Source organism: Manihot esculenta, chromosome 7 (genome assembly GCF_001659605.2).
Source record: "Manihot esculenta cultivar AM560-2 chromosome 7, M.esculenta_v8, whole genome shotgun sequence".
Classification (NCBI taxonomy): Eukaryota; Viridiplantae; Streptophyta; class Magnoliopsida; order Malpighiales; family Euphorbiaceae; genus Manihot; species Manihot esculenta.
Window position 1 is genome coordinate 11,636,994 of NC_035167.2, and position 18,073 is coordinate 11,655,066.

Genomic DNA, 18,073 nt, shown 5'->3' on the forward strand with positions numbered 1-18,073 from the left:
TGCCCAACTTGTTACATATATAATCAACTTGAGTCCCATTTAGAGCCTTAGTGAAGATATCTTCTAGTTGTTCTTCAGTTCGAATATGTCCAGATGAGATTATCTTTTGCTGGACCTTCTCACAAACAAAGTGACAATCAATCTCAATGTGTTTTGTCCTCTTATGAAATACTGGATTAAAGGCAATGTGGATAACTGCTTGATTATCACACCACAACTTAGCAGGCAGCGAATTTGTGAATCTAACCTCTTCCAACAGTTGAAGTATCCATAAGATTTCACATATGGCTTGTGCCATGGCTCGATATTCAAATTCAGCACTAGAATGAGAGACCACATTTTGCTTCTTACTTTTCTATAAAACCAGGTTACCTCCTACAAAAACACAATATACAGTAGTTGACCTCTTATTAACCTTCAAGCCTGCTCAATCAGTATTAGAAAAACATTCAATATTTGAGTGCCCACGGTTACCATAGAAGAGGCCTCATCCTGGAGCCCCTTTCAAGTAGCAAAGAATCTATTCCAGAGCATTCCACTGAGCAACAGTAGGAGATGACATAAACTGACTTACCACACTCACTGAATATGCAATATCAGGACGAGTCACCATCAAATAATTCAGCTTGCTAACTAATCTTCTATACATTTCAAGATCTGCAAATGTCTCACTGTCTTCTTTGGTAAGTTGAAGGTTAGACGTCATTGGAGCACTACAAGGCTTAGCACCCACTTTTTCTGTTTCTGCCAACAAATCAAGAATTTCGGATCTGCAAAAATAATCGAGCATCATCCCTCATCCAATCTCTCCTAGTTTCATCAATTTGAGGATCCTTGGTAAGATGACCATCCATTCCAATACTTCGTAAATAAATACAAATAGCCTTACTCCAATTCCAAAAATTAGATCGATTCAATTTGTGTTTCGTGATTTTAGTCATAACATGAATTACATCAGCAACAGTGGTTTTAACTTCAGCCATGAGAACAACTAACCCAAAATGATACCAATAAAAGAAACATAGAATTAGAAAACAGTATCTGGCATGAATAGTACCTGCGTGAACAGTACCAAAAATGCCTCCACTCAACACTCAAATGGCAAACGAACCACAGATCTGACAAGAGAGCTGCAAGACGACTCCGGCGTCCTCCCTAGGTGAGCAGTGAGAAACAAATATTACCCTAGATGGATAACCTAAAAGAATAGGAGTCCTAAGTCTCCAAAAAAGAATTTGAAACTCGACGGGAGAGAAAAAAAAATCTCTACAGGAATGGCTCTGATACCATGTAGAAAGGTAATCTTTGTTATCTATTATAATAGAGATTAAAACATATTTATACATGAGAAATTATATCTAGAAAGGAAAGGAAAGAAAATCAAGTCTATAATCATGTAATCCCTAAAATTAAACAACTAACACATCTATCAATATTTACTTCCTATATTAAGATATTTACTTCCTATAACCTATAACACAAAAAAACATCCAACTCATGGTAAAAATGTACCAACCCCTAAATCTAATAGGACTAGAGATATTCAGTGCTTTAAATATAAAAGGCATGGGCATTATACCAACGAGTGTGTTAATAATCATGTTATAATAGTGAGGGGAGATGAGATAATCTTCGAAACTGATTCTGATTCTGATGAAAAGCCACTTTTAGAAGATTGTTCTGATGTAGAGATAGAAGAGTATCATATTCAGGGAGTGTCCTTAGTGATATTGCGTACTTTAAATATTTCTATTAAAGAAGAAGGACTTGAACAGAGTGAAAACATCTTTCACGCCCGTTGTTTGATAGGTGGTAAAGTCTGTTGCATGATAATAGATTCAGTTAGTCAGGTTAATTGTGCTAGTACTATTTCAGTTGATAAATTAAGACTAGAAACTATTAAATACCTTTATCCTTACAGACTTTAGTGGTTGAATGGTAGTAGTGAGGCAAAGGTAACCAAGTAATGTAAAGTGCTATTTTCCATTGGTAAGTATGTAGATGAGGTTACTTGTGATATTGTACCTATACAGGCTGGATATATTTTGTTAGGTAGACCATGGCAATTTAATAGGCGTGTCATTCATGATGTGTATAATAATAGGTTTTCTTTTACTTTCGTTAGTATAAAACATATATTTGTACTATTATTTCCTATAGATATATATGCAGATTAATTAAAATTATAACAATCTGCTAAATTGCGTAAGGAAGGTGAGACAAGTAAAAAGAATAAAGAAAAAGAGACCAGTAGTAAAAATAAGATTTTGAATGGTCTAAAGGAGAGTGGCTGTACGGATAAGGGTAAAAATGAGGGATGTGCAGGAGAGAAAAAGTTAGTGAGTGTGGAGGTAAAACGAGAGTTGAGTGTGAAGAGTAAAAAATTTAGCAAGTCTTCCTTATATTGTAAAGAGAGAGAGTTGAAGAAAGCATACTTAGGGAAGAGAGTTTTGATTATGTTGCGTTTTAGTTCTAATTTTGTGATTGAGACCAACCCTATTGATGAATTGTCTAGTTCTTTTTTTAAGTTGTTGCTGGATTTTGCGGATGTATTTCTTGAGGAGGTGCCATATGGGTTGCCGCCCATTAGGGGAATAGAACATCAGATCGATTTTGTTTCTGGAGCTCAGATTTTAAACCATCCAGCTTACCAGAGTAATCCTAAGGAGGAGATGAAGGAATTGCAAATGCAAGTTGATGAGTTGATAGTGACATATTAGGGAGAGCCTCAGTCCATACACAGTACTTATTTTGTTGATTCTAAAGAAAGATGGAACAACGTGCATATGTGTTAGTTGTCATGCAATTAACAAAATTACTGTAAAGTATTGCACCCTATTTCTAGATTTGATGATATGCTTGAAGAAGTGTTGTTTTCTTTATCAAAATTGATTTGAAAAATGGTTATCATCAATTTAGGATGAAGTTAGGGCTTTTTGCAAAATAAAGTTAAAAAAAAAAAATATTTCCTAAATCCTAGTTTGCGGAAAAAATTTTCTCAAACCAGGGTAAATCAGGCCTTTACCGCATTTTATAAGTGCGGCAGTCTTTACCGCACTTATAAAATGCGGTAGAGAGTAAAATTATTATTTTTTTTAAATAAAAAATTTCTACCGCACTTTTAAAGTGCGGTAGAATTTTTAAAAATTTTTTAAAAAAATCTACCGCACTTTTAAAAGTGCGGTAGAGCTAGCAGAGAGGGCAGAGACGAGACTCGTCTCTGCCCCGTCAGTGATTAATAAAAAAAATATAATTAATATAATATATATTAAATAATTAATATAATATATATTAAATAAATAAATATAATTAAATAAACTTTACACATTACCGCACTTCAAAAGTGCGGTAATGTGTAAAGTGATTTACGTATTACCGCACTTTTACGTAAATCAAATTCTCATTTTCTATAATTTTAATTATTTATATATTTTTTTAAATTTTTATTATTCTTAAATATTTAAATATTATTTATAAATATAATTTTAATAAAAATAATAAATTCTATGAATAAATAAAATATATGATATTATTTATAAAATAAATATAATTATGATATTATATTTAAATAAATATAATTATAATGTTATATATAATTTTAATTATTAAAATAAATTTATATATGATTATTATTATATTAAATAATATTTAAATAAATATAATTATAATATTATATATATAATTTTAATTATTAAAATAAATTTATATATGATTATTATTATATTAAATTTTAATTATATTAAATAATTAATATTAATATAATTTTTATAATTATCTATAAATTTTATAAATAAAAAAATATAATTAATATAATATATATTAAATAATTAATATAATATATATTAAATAAATAAATATAATTAAATAAACTTTACACATTACCGCACTTCAAAAGTGCGGTAATGTGTAAAGTGATTTACGTATTACCGCACTTTACGTAAATCAAATTCTCCTTTTCTATAATTTTAATTATTTATATATTTTTTAAAATTTTTATTATTCTTAAATATTTAAATATTATTTATAAATATAATTTTAATAAAAATAATAAATTCTATGAATAAATAAAATATATGATATTATTTATAAATTAAATATAATTATGATATTATATTTAAATAAATATAATTATAATGTTATATATATAATTTTAATTATTAAATAAATTTATATATGATTATTATTATATTAAATTTTAATTATATTAAATAATATTTAAATAAATATAATTATAATATTATATATATAATTTTAATTATTAAAATAAATTTATATATGATTATTATTATATTAAATTTTAATTATATTAATTAATATTAATATAATTTTTATAATTATCTATAAATTTTATAAATAAAAAAATATAATTAATATAATATATATTAAATAATTAATATAATATATATTAAATAAATAAATATAATTAAATAAACTTTACACATTACCGCACTTCAAAAGTGCGGTAATGTGTAAAGTGAATACGTAAATCAAATTCCAACCTAATATTTTAATTATTAAAAATAAATTTAAATAAAATTCTACCGCACTTCAAAAGTGCGGTAGAATTTTATTTTTTTTAAAAAAATTATTTTTATATCACTCACCCCTTTACCGCACTTTAAAAGTGCGGTAGATTTTTTTAAAAAATTATTAAAAATTCTACCGCACATTAAAAGTGCGGTAGAAATTTTTTATTTAAAAAAATAATAATTTTACTCTCTACCGCATTTTATAAGTGCGGTAAAGACTACCGCACTTATAAAATGCGGTAAAGCCCTGATTTACCCTGGTTTGGGAAAATTTTTTCCACAAACCAGGATTTAGGAAATATATTTTTTTTTAACTTTATTTGACAAAAAGCCCATGAAGTTAGGTAATGAGTGAAAAACTGCCTTTAATAATAAATATGATTTATATGAATGGTTAGTGATGCCTTTGGGCTTAACTAATGCATTTAGCACATTTATGAGATTAATGAACCATGTTTTGCATGATTACCAAGGTAAGTTGGTGGTTATGTATTTTGATGATATATTGATTTATAGCCTTAACTTGGATGATCATATTAGGCATATTGAACTTGTTCTATAAAAGTAGCATGAATATGAATTGTATACTAATATTAAGAAATGCACATTTTGTACTGATAATTTCATATTTATAGGATTTGTTAATATTAGTTCATGTGAAGTTGAGGTAGATTCTGAAAATGTTAAGACTATCCAAGAATGACCTACACCTAAGAATGCTAATAAGGTGAGATCTTTCATAGATTATCAAGCTTGTATAGGAGGTTTGTTAGGTTTGTTAGAGATTTTAATACTATTGCTACACCTCTAAATGAGATCATTGAAAAGACTGTTGAGTTTAAATGGAGTAAAGAATAGGAATTTGTATGTAACGACCCGAAAATCGGACCGCTACCGGCGCTAGGATCCGGGTCGACTTAAGGCCGCCGGGACCCGTAGCAAGCCTGACATAGAACCTGTAAACCTGTATAATCCCATACATGATCAACAATATGCATAAAAATTTAAAACTTTCCTTTCCTTTGAACATCAACCAAACTCAACCTGTGCATAACATTAACATAACTTTGATCCCTCTGTGGGATCTCATCTGTGCCCTCAATGGGTAACATACATCTGTTGAGTTGGTTTGCATAAACATTAACAAAATCTCTAAGATCATGCATAAAAGGGATACAACAATCTATGGTCAAGCACATACTAACATCCATAAAACTCGTTACATAATTACACTGTACTTTTACATTACAATTTGATCATGTCCATTGCTAGCTATTACATAAGCATGACTTCTTTACTCTATCCGGACTCCCGCACTATATCCTGTACCTGTAAGCCTGGGGGAAAAGGGAGAGGGGTGAGCTAAAAGCCCAGTGAGTAGAGCTAGTAAAACACATTAACACTATGCTCAAATGGAATGCATCATAACACAGACAGTTCACATAAGGGTTGGGTGAACTTGTCACCAAATAGTCCAAGTTAACTCTGTGCCAGGCCGTAGCATGGGGTCCTGGTCTTCCTGTCATACATACATTACTTACCATTTTCCAGGGCCTCCTCTGGGCTCCTGGTCTTCGAGTCCCATAACCGTGCCTTACTCTGTGCCAGGCCTGTAGACTGGGGCCTGGTCTTTCTTACTCTGTGCCAGGCCGTAGCATGGGGTCCTGGTCTTCCTGTCTTGGACTAATTGGGTCATCCAACATTCACCCACATCAACAACAATTTATGCAATGCGGCATATTCGTGAAAACTAATGCAATCATCCTATTGCATAATCATGATGCATGAAACATGATAAAACATTTAGTTTAAAAGATTAAGTTTAGTTCCACTCACCTCTGGCTGACTCTGACAACACCGCAGCTGAACTCACTGCTGGGGTCCTCGGTTCCTCGGGTCCGAACCTACACAGGTGGACTCAAATGAGGGACCAAAAATACCTGAACATAACTATAAACTACTCCCCAAAAACCCCCTAAAACATCTTGAAAACATCACAGAAAATATGCATGAAATGGCTGAACAGGGCACTTTCGGCGGCACCTTCGGCGGCCGAAAGTCCTGGACAGAGACGAAACTCAGGCAGGTTCGGCGGCACCTTCGGCGGCCGAAAGTCCCAGACAGAGACGAAAGTCTCTTTTCGGGGGCAACTTCGGCAGCCGAAAGGCCTGCCTCCCCAGCCATGTTCGGCGGCCGAAAGTACCTTCGGCTGCCGAACCTGGTTTCTGCCAAAGGGCAGAAACTTGGCTCCCTTAGCACATTTCGCCTCCAAACCTTCCAAACATGCATATTTTTCAACCAAAGCATGCATACAAGTTCCTAGGGGCCTCAAACAAACATATACCCCATCTACAACACTTCAAACATACTCAAACAACACACATTGTTCAAAACATCAATATATATACCCATAACTCAACATATACCCTAGCATGCATTTCTACCCTTAGATCTTGCATAAAACTTATTTAGAACACATAATAAGGGTGGATCCGAGCTTACCTCTTGAAGAAATGAGAGGGAAGACGATCCTAGCTTGGAGATGAAGAGATTGAGCTCCTTGAACCTCCAAGCACCCAAAACTTGCTCTTTGCTCACAAATCTTCAAAATAGAAGTTAAAACTCGTGAAAACCATGAAAGATCTAGGGAAAACACTCAAGATTGAGGGAGGAGCGGCGGAGACTCACCTTGGCCGACAATGGGAGAGAAAAAGCTCGCCCGTGCGGACCAAAGGGACCCTTTTATATGTGGCTGGCCAGGCCACGTTCGGGGGCCGAATGTGCCTCCGTATCCATGCAATGTTCGGCGGCCGAACATGAGGTTCGGCGGCCGAACCTGCACTTTCCTCACTCAGGCTTTCGGGGGCCTAACGTGCCTCCAAAACGCATGCATGTTCGGCGGCCGAACTTGACTTTCGGCGGCCGAACCTGGGTTTTCCTCCAAAGCTATTTTCATGTAAAAACTCATTTAATTCACACTTAAAATCATTTAAAACATAAAAACATTTCATAAAAACATGACTCTACCCTTCTAGAGGTCTCCGACATCCGAGATTCCACCGGACGGTAGGAATTCCGATACCGGAGTCTAGCCGGGTATTACATTCTCCCCCCCTTAAGAACATTCGTCCCCGAATGTTCCTCAACTAACACATGCAAGGCATACAACATCTCGTACACATAAAACACGTAGAGACTAACCTTAAAAGAGATGAGGATATTGCCGGAGCATAGACTCCCGTGTCTCCCAAGTACACTCCTCAATATTGTGGTGGTTCCAAAGGACTTTCACCATCGGGATTTCCTTGTTCCTTAGCTTTCTGATCTGGGTGTCTAGGATCCGTACTGGCTGCTCAACATAGGTGAGATCCTCTTGGATCTCCACATCAGGCTCACTAAGAACCTTGCCCGGATCTGACACGAACTTTCTTAACATAGAAACATGGAAAACCGGATGGATTCTCTCCATTGAAGCAGGTAAATCCAGCTTGTACGATACATTCCCAATCTTTTGCAAGACTTCGAAGGGTCCGATGTACCGCGGAGCCAGCTTACCCTTTTTCCCGAACCGAACCACTCCTTTCATTGGAGACACCCTGAGCAATACCAGATCCCCCTCCTGAAACTCTACTAGTCTTCTGCGGATGTCTGCATAACTCTTCTGTCTGCTTGCAGCTGTCTTGATTCTTTCTCTGATCATGGGCACCACCCTGCTGGTGATCTCTACTAGCTCGGGTCCTGCTAAGGACCTCTCTCCTACCTCTTCCCAGCAAACAGGTGATCTGCACTTCCTTCCATATAAAGCTTCATATGGAGCCATCCCGATGCTAGCATGATGGCTGTTATTGTAGGCAAACTCCACCAAAGGTAGATGCTGCCTCCAAGAACCGCCAAAGTCTAGCACACACATTCTTAGCATATCTTCTATGGTCTGGATGGTCCTCTCTGACTGTCCGTCCGTCTGTGGATGGAAGGCAGTGCTGAAATCCAACCTAGTACCCATGGCATCCTGCAGACTCCGCCAAAACCTGGAGGTGAACTGGGGCCCTCTATCTGACACTATAGAAACAGGAACCCCATGCAGTCTGACTATCTCGTCAACGTACACCTGCGCCAACTTGTCCACAGAATAGCCACTCCTGACAGGGATGAAGTGAGCAGATTTGGTGAGTCTGTCCACAATCACCCATATGGAGTCCAATCTGTTGGACGTCGCCGGTAACCCCACTACGAAGTCCATAGCTATATTCTCCCATTTCCACTCTGGAATAGGTAGCGGGTTAAGCATTCCAGCCGGCTTCTGATGTTCCAGCTTCACCCTCTGACATACTTCGCAGGCTGACACAAACTGTGCCACTTCTCTCTTCATAGCTGGCCACCAATAAACTTTCTTCAGATCTTGATACATCTTGGTGGCTCCGGGGTGAATGCTGTATCTTGCATTATGAGCCTCTCTCATAATGTCTCCTTTTAGCCCTATGTCATCTGGTACACACAATCGACTCCCATAGCGGAGGATCCCCTTATTGTCGAATCTGAACTCACTGTCCTTGCCTGACTGAACCGTCCTGGCAATCTTTACTAACTCAGGGTCCTCATGCTGTTTCTGAGCCACCTGCTCCAGAAACACGGGTGTCACTTTCATCTGAGCAACCAAGGCACCTGTACCAGACAACTCCAACTGTAGACCTTCCTCAATGAGCTTGTAAAACTCCTTCACCACCGGTCTCCTCTCTGCCGTGATGTGGGATAGACTGCCTAGTGACTTCCGGCTTAGGGCGTCTGCCACGACATTCGCCTTACCCGGATGGTACTGAATCTTGCAATCATAGTCACTCAGCAACTCTACCCATCTCCTCTGTCTCAAGTTCAAATCTCTTTGACTCAGGATGTACTGCAAGCTTTTATGATCTGTGAAGATCTCACATTTTACCCCATAGAGGTAATGCCTCCACATCTTGAGTGCAAAGATTACTGCTGCCATCTCAAGGTCATGTGTGGGGTAATTCAACTCATGCTTCTTTAGCTGCCTAGAAGCATAAGCAATTACCCTCTCATTTTGCATCAGTACACAACCCAGTCCCACACGGGACGCATCACAAAAGACTGTGAAGTCCTCTCCACTAGATGGCAGAGCTAAAACTGGTGCTGAAGTCAACCTCTTCTTAAGCTCTTCAAAACTCTCTTCGCACTGGTCGGTCCACAGAAACTTCTGATTCTTCCTGGTTAGTCTGGTCAGAGGAGCTGCTATCTTTGAGAAGTCCTGTACGAACCTCCTGTAGTAACCTGCCAAACCCAAGAAACTCCTGATCTCTGTCACTGAAGTGGGTCTAGGCCAGTTAGCCACAGTTTCTGTCTTCTTGGGGTCTACCTCTATTCCATTCTCTGATACTACATGCCCCAAGAATGAAATGCTCCTCAGCCAGAACTCACACTTGGAGAACTTGGCATACAAGCCATGTTCCCTCAAGGTCTGTAGAACCATCCTCAGATGATGGGCATGCTCCTCTGCATTCCTGGAATACACTAAGATATCATCTATGAAGACAATAACAAAGTGATCCAGGTATTGGCTAAACACTCTATTCATGAGGTCCATGAATGCTGCAGGGGCGTTAGTTAACCCGAACGGCATCACAAGGAACTCAAAGTGCCCATATCTGGTCCTGAAAGCTGTCTTTGGCACGTCTTCTTCCCTGATCCTCAACTGATGGTACCCCGATCTCAGATCTATTTTGGAGAAACAACCCGCTCCTGCTAGCTGGTCAAATAGATCGTCGATCCTTGGCAATGGGTACTTGTTCTTGGTAGTGACTTTGTTCAACTGCCTGTAGTCGATACAAAGTCTAAGGGATCCATCCTTCTTTCTCACAAACAAAACTGGAGCGCCCCAAGGTGAGGTACTCGGTCGGATGAAGCCCTTGTCTACCAGTTCCTGTAACTGTTCCTTCAATTCTTTCAATTCTGCTGGCGCCATCCTGTAGGGAGGGATAGAGATCGGTCGGGTTCCAGGCATCAGTTCTATCTCGAACTCTATCTCCCTAGCAGGTGGTAAACCTGGCAGCTCGTCTGGGAACACATCTAAGAACTCTCTAACCACTGGCACCGAGGCGGGCTCTCTAACCTGACTATTTAGCTCTCTCACATGAGCCAAATACCCCTGACATCCCCTCCTGAGCAACCTACGAGCCTGAAGAGCTGAGATCATACCTCTAGGTGTACCCCTCCTGTCTCCTCTGAAGACAACCTCTGATCCATCCTGACCTCTGAACCTGACTACCTTGTCCCTGCAGTCCAAGGTAGCACCATGGGTAGATAACCAGTCCATCCCTAGAATGACGTCAAAGTCTGTCAAATCTAGAACCACAAGGTCGGCGGACATGCATCTCCCCTCAACAAAAACAGGACTACACTGACAGACTGACTCTGCCACTGATGGATCACACTTGGGTCCACTGACCCAGAGAGGACACTCTAACTCAGAGATCATCAACCCCAACCTCTGGACGGCTCTCGGAGCAATAAATGAATGAGATGCACCAGGGTCCATCAAGGCATATACATCTGAACAACCAATAATTAAGTTACCTGCCACCACGGTGTTAGATGCATCTGCCTCTTGCTGTGTCATTGTGAAGATCCGTGCTGGGGCTGATGGACCTTCACCTCTGAAACCCGCTGAAGAAGAGGCTGCTCCTCTCCCTCTGCCTCTGCCACTGGCCTGAGTCATGGCTGGAGCTGCTGGCTGCGCTACACTGCCTGAAGCTGTCTGCTGGGACTGAGCCATCGGGGCCGCTCTTGGACAATCTCGAGCTATATGCCCCTCCTGACCACATCTGAAGCAGGTGTTTGTCCCAAACCGACATACTCCCTTGTGTGGCCTACCACACCTCGCACATACTGCATTATCCGCACCAGAGCTTGAGCCACTCCCAAATCCCAGACTAGATTTGACCTTGTTCCAGAACTTATTCTTCTTACCCTTGGGTTTACTCCATCTCTTACTGCCTGAAGTTGCTGCACTCAAGGTAGAGGGATCTAGCTTTCCCCCACCCGGAGTTTTAGAACCAGAAGCTTGTGCCACTGTCTGCTTAACTGTCCCCTGAATGATGGCACTAGCCTCCATTCTCCTAGCCATGTCTACTATGGCATGAAAACTCTCTCTATCTGCTGACTGTACCAAGGAGGAATACCTGGGATGGAGCTTCATGATATACCTCCTCGACTTCTTCTGGTCTGTGCTAAGGTCTTGCCCTGCAAATGGCAGCAACTCCATAAACCTGTCAGTATATTCGTCTACACTCATGTCATCAGTTTGCCTCAACTGTTCGAATTCTATCATCTTCAATTCCCTTGAACTATCAGGGAAAGCCCATCCTGCAAACTCGTTTGCAAACTCTTCCCAAGTCATGCTGTCCACTCTCGGGTTCACATAATTCTTGAACCACTCCCGTGCCTTCTTGCACTTAAGCGTGAACCCAGCCATCTGAATGGCTCTACTGTCATCCGCCCCTATTTCATCTGTAATTGCCTTGACCCGCTCCAAGTACACGAACGGATCATCACCGGTCTCAAACTGGGGAGCACCCAGCTTCATATAGTCTGTCATCTTAACCTTGCTCCCACTGGCTGAGCTAGGTCTAGGAGGTTGAGTAACTGGGGCTGCTGGTTCTGTAGGTGGTGGAGGTGGTGCAACATTTTCTGAGGTAGGGTTTGCTGGATTTGGATAGTAGGGTGGAGGTGGATACATTGGATACTGAGAGTATGGTGGGTAGTATGGTGGGTATGGCATATGTGAAGGATAAGGGCTAAAACTAGGGTTATCCGATGTACCTCCCATCGAATACCCTGGATGGTGTGAATAGGGTGGGTAATGATGTGGCTGGACATAACTCGAGGCCTGAATGCCTCCTTCTGATTCTCCCATGCCCTCTTCCGGCATGCTCACACCGAGACTGCCATCCCTCCTCTGATCTACTTCCATATCCTCAGACACTCCTCCCTGCACTGTTCCCCTTACTGATCTGCTTCTACCCAGATCCAAAGACCTTCTAGGGTCTCTTACTGCTCTGTCCCTGTTGGACCTGCTTGACATTGCCCTAGGCAATGTAGGAGGACGGGCGCTCATGCCCTCATCCTCGGGTGGTACTCCAGTCAATCTTGCTGATCGACGGGTTCCTCTCATCCTGTTTTCTGAAAAACAGTACACAACACATAAACATTAGCATTATATGGTTCATGTGGGCACACATGAACCCTCATCACATACATCACATATCATAGCATATCATTAATGCACATGCATAAAGTCATGGCATTTCACATCATCATGCAAGACAGGACTCCACATCCTATCCTAGTGGACATGATCTTTTCCTATTGTGCTTGACCTTCTATAACCTCTATGAGCCCGACACTCTAGGTCCGACCATATGAACCTAGGGCTCTGATACCATTCTGTAACGACCCGAAAATCGGACCGCTACCGGCGCTAGGATCCGGGTCGACTTAAGGCCGCCGGGACCCGTAGCAAGCCTGACATAAAACCTGTAAACCTGTATAATCCCATACATGATCAACAATATGCATAAAAATTTAAAACTTTCCTTTCCTTTGAACATCAACCAAACTCAACCTGTGCATAACATTAACATAACTTTGATCCCTCTGTGGGATCTCATCTGTGCCCTCAATGGGTAACATACATCTGTTGAGTTGGTTTGCATAAACATTAACAAAATCTCTAAGATCATGCATAAAAGGGATACAACAATCTATGGTCAAGCACATACTAACATCCATAAAACTCGTTACATAATTACACTGTACTTTTACATTACAATTTGATCATGTCCATTGCTAGCTATTACATAAGCATGACTTCTTTACTCTATCCGGACTCCCGCACTATATCCTGTACCTGTAAGCCTGGGGGAAAAGGGAGAGGGGTGAGCTAAAAGCCCAGTGAGTAGAGCTAGTAAAACACATTAACACTATGCTCAAATGGAATGCATCATAACACAGACAGTTCACATAAGGGTTGGGTGAACTTGTCACCAAATAGTCCAAGTTAACTCTGTGCCAGGCCGTAGCATGGGGTCCTGGTCTTCCTGTCATACATACATTACTTACCATTTTCCAGGGCCTCCTCTGGGCTCCTGGTCTTCGAGTCCCATAACCGTGCCTTACTCTGTGCCAGGCCTGTAGACTGGGGCCTGGTCTTTCTTACTCTGTGCCAGGCCGTAGCATGGGGTCCTGGTCTTCCTGTCTTGGACTAATTGGGTCATCCAACATTCACCCACATCAACAACAATTTATGCAATGCGGCATATTCGTGAAAACTAATGCAATCATCCTATTGCATAATCATGATGCATGAAACATGATAAAACATTTAGTTTAAAAGATTAAGTTTAGTTCCACTCACCTCTGGCTGACTCTGACAACACCGCAGCTGAACTCACTGCTGGGGTCCTCGGTTCCTCGGGTCCGAACCTACACAGGTGGACTCAAATGAGGGACCAAAAATACCTGAACATAACTATAAACTACTCCCCAAAAACCCCCTAAAACATCCTGAAAACATCACAGAAAATATGCATGAAATGGCTGAACAGGGCACTTTCGGCGGCACCTTCGGCGGCCGAAAGTCCTGGACAGAGACGAAACTCAGGCAGGTTCGGCGGCACCTTCGGCGGCCGAAAGTCCCAGACAGAGACGAAAGTCTCTTTTCGGGGGCAACTTCGGCAGCCGAAAGGCCTGCCTCCCCAGCCATGTTCGGCGGCCGAAAGTACCTTCGGCTGCCGAACCTGGTTTCTGCCAAAGGGCAGAAACTTGGCTCCCTTAGCACATTTCGCCTCCAAACCTTCCAAACATGCATATTTTTCAACCAAAGCATGCATACAAGTTCCTAGGGGCCTCAAACAAACATATACCCCATCTACAACACTTCAAACATACTCAAACAACACACATTGTTCAAAACATCAATATATATACCCATAACTCAACATATACCCTAGCATGCATTTCTACCCTTAGATCTTGCATAAAACTTATTTAGAACACATAATAAGGGTGGATCCGAGCTTACCTCTTGAAGAAATGAGAGGGAAGACGATCCTAGCTTGGAGATGAAGAGATTGAGCTCCTTGAACCTCCAAGCACCCAAAACTTGCTCTTTGCTCACAAATCTTCAAAATAGAAGTTAAAACTCGTGAAAACCATGAAAGATCTAGGGAAAACACTCAAGATTGAGGGAGGAGCGGCGAAGACTCACCTTGGCCGACAATGGGAGAGAAAAAGCTCGCCCGTGCGGACCAAAGGGACCCTTTTATATGTGGCTGGCCAGGCCACGTTCGGGGGCCGAATGTGCCTCCGTATCCATGCAATGTTCGGCGGCCGAACATGAGGTTCGGCGGCCGAACCTGCACTTTCCTCACTCAGGCTTTCGGGGGCCTAACGTGCCTCCAAAACGCATGCATGTTCGGCGGCCGAACTTGACTTTCGGCGGCCGAACCTGGGTTTTCCTCCAAAGCTATTTTCATGTAAAAACTCATTTAATTCACACTTAAAATCATTTAAAACATAAAAACATTTCATAAAAACATGACTCTACCCTTCTAGAGGTCTCCGACATCCGAGATTTCCACCGGACGGTAGGAATTCCGATACCGGAGTCTAGCCGGGTATTACATTGTATTTAACACATTAAAAGAAAAACCTACTACTGCTCCTTTTTAAGGTTACCTGATTCTTCTAAAACCTTTGAAATTGAATGTGGTGCTTCTGGGATTGGTACTGGTGCTGTTCTTATACAGGAAGGCTGACACATAGCAAATTTCAGTGAGAAGCTAGGTGAGACACATTTGAATTATTCCACCTATGACAAAGAGTTCTATGCACTGATTAGGACTCTTGAAGTTTGGGAACACTACTTGCTGCCTAATGAGTTCGTAATTCATATTGACTATTAGTCTCTCAAACACTTGAAGGGACAAATAAGTTGCACAAGCGGCATGGTAAGTGAGTTGAATATCTTGAAATCTTTTTTTATGTGATTAAAAACAAGCAAGGTAAGGAGAATATGGTTTCTTATGCATTATCTAAATGTTATGTATTGATTTCCATGCTTAGATCTAAGTTATTAAGGTTTGAGCATTTAAAAGATATATATGAGAATGATACTGATTTTTTTGATGTATTTAAGGCATGTGAACATTGGGCGTTTAATAAGTTTTATTTGCATGATGAGTTTCTTTTTAGGGGAAAATAAATATGCATACCAAATTATTCGATGTGTGAGTTGCTTGTTAGAGAATCGCATTCAAGAGAGTTAATGAGACATTTTGGTATGCAAAAGACTTGACATGTTGAATGAATACTTTTATTGGCCTAATATGCGAAAATATATAGAGAAAATTTATGTTCAATGCTTTGTATATAAATAGGCTAAATCTAAGTCCTTGTCACATAGGTTGTATACTTCTTTGCCTGTACCTACTGAACTTTGGACTTATATATCTATAGATTTTGTGATAGGTTTACTTAGGACAAAAAAGGTAGAGATTTTGTGTTTGTTATTGTAGATCGCTTTAGTAAGATGACACATTTTATTCCATATCATAAAACTGATGATGTAACGAACATAGCTAATTTGTTTTTAGGAAAGTAGTTAGTTTGCATGGTATACCTAGAACTATTGTTTTTTTATAGAGATTCTAAGTTTCTCAATCATTTTTGGCGTATTTTATAGGGGAAATTGGGTACTAAACTTTTATTTCCTACTACTTGTCATCCACAAATGGATGGCCAAACTGAAGTTGTTAATAGGACTTTAGGAACGATGCTTTGTTTTATTGTGGGTAGAAACTTAAAAACTTGGAAAGAATGTTTGCCACATGTTGAATTTGCTTATAATTACGCTATCCATTCTTCTACTGGTTATTTACCTTTGGAGGTTGTGTATGGTTTTTATCCATTAACTGTATTAGATTTAATGCCTTTACCTTTGAATGAGTTGTCTAATTTAGATGGAAAAGCAAAGGGCGAAATGGTTAAATCAATACACATAAAAGCGCGTGAGCATATTGAGAAGCATAATAGGATGTATGAAAAACAGATTAATAAGGGTCACAAGAAAGTTGTATTCAGACTAGGTGAGTGTGTTTGGATCCATATGCGAAAGGAGAGGTTTCCTACTCAAAGAAAATCAAAACTGGATGTACGGGGGGATGAACCATATCAAGTATTGGAATGGATCAATGACAACGCATACATAATTGATCTGCCAGGTAAGTTTGGTGTAAATACTACATTTAACATTTCTAATTTGTCTCTTTTTGATTTTAGTACAGATTCGAGGACGAATTATTTTCAAGAGGGAGGGGATAATGTAAGCACAACCAACAATGCCAAAAATGATGAGCTAATATTACCTCAAGGAAGCATATTAAGAGGTTGAAGGAAGCATATTAAGAATTCATGAAGAAATATGTTGAAGTTTTGCAAGTTCATTTTGAATTAAAGAACAATTTGGCCATTCCAAGTTAATTAGGTCGAATGTGTTCTTATTGACAATTCAAATTTTGTATTTATATTAACAGATTTCTCATCACTAATTCTAGTTAACCAGTAGTGGGTAGTTAACCAGCAGTAGGTAGTGGAATAGATTATGAGTCCCTGTATAGTAGTAGGTAGTGATAAAAATCACGAGTTTTTATTTATTTTCTTTTTTTAATTAGTCTAAACTGCACTAAAATATATAAAGCATCTTTTTTTTTTTTATATTGTGGACAAATTATCAATTATTCAATACAATTGTTTTACCCAAATTCTTCTTTGAGAGTTTTAGAGAGATCTTAATTCTTCACATTGCATCACGAATAATGTTTGATATTAACTTATATAGTCCTTATTCTTATTGTTCTTAAAATCAATAAGTTATAAGTATTTTTAATTGCATGTTAATTAAGTGTGCTTTAAATTGGAAAATTATTTTTGAATTAAGTTTTTTTTATTAGGGTATATGTCGTTTCAATCTCTAAAAGGCTGGAGTTGTTCATCACTTAGGTTAAATATAAGTTTCTAAATTCTGTTTCTAAGGTCCTCAAATTCATCTCGAAGATTCCCCTAGATTAGGCATAAGTTTTTCTATTTTATTTCTAAGCTCCTAAAATTCATCTTGATACTCTATAACTCTCCCTTCTTGTCTCAACTTCAGTAACTCTCTACAACATCCTCTAACCCCTCAACCCCAAATCTACTACACAATTCTCTTTCAAATTCCTCCCATGAATGATTCCCTCCTCTATTCCAATTATGGAACCATGAATCTGCCTTGTCTAATAAAAATAGGCTAGCAATTTCAATTCTCTGATTCATAGAAACTTTACAGATTTCAAAATATTTGACACACTTCCTAATCCACGCTCTAGATTCCTTTCCATCAAATGTTACCAGCTCAATCTTAGGCATATCAGTATTGATAGAGAAAGTACTTGCACTATTTTAATCTCTGCTCAGTGAAGGTGTCGTTAACAACC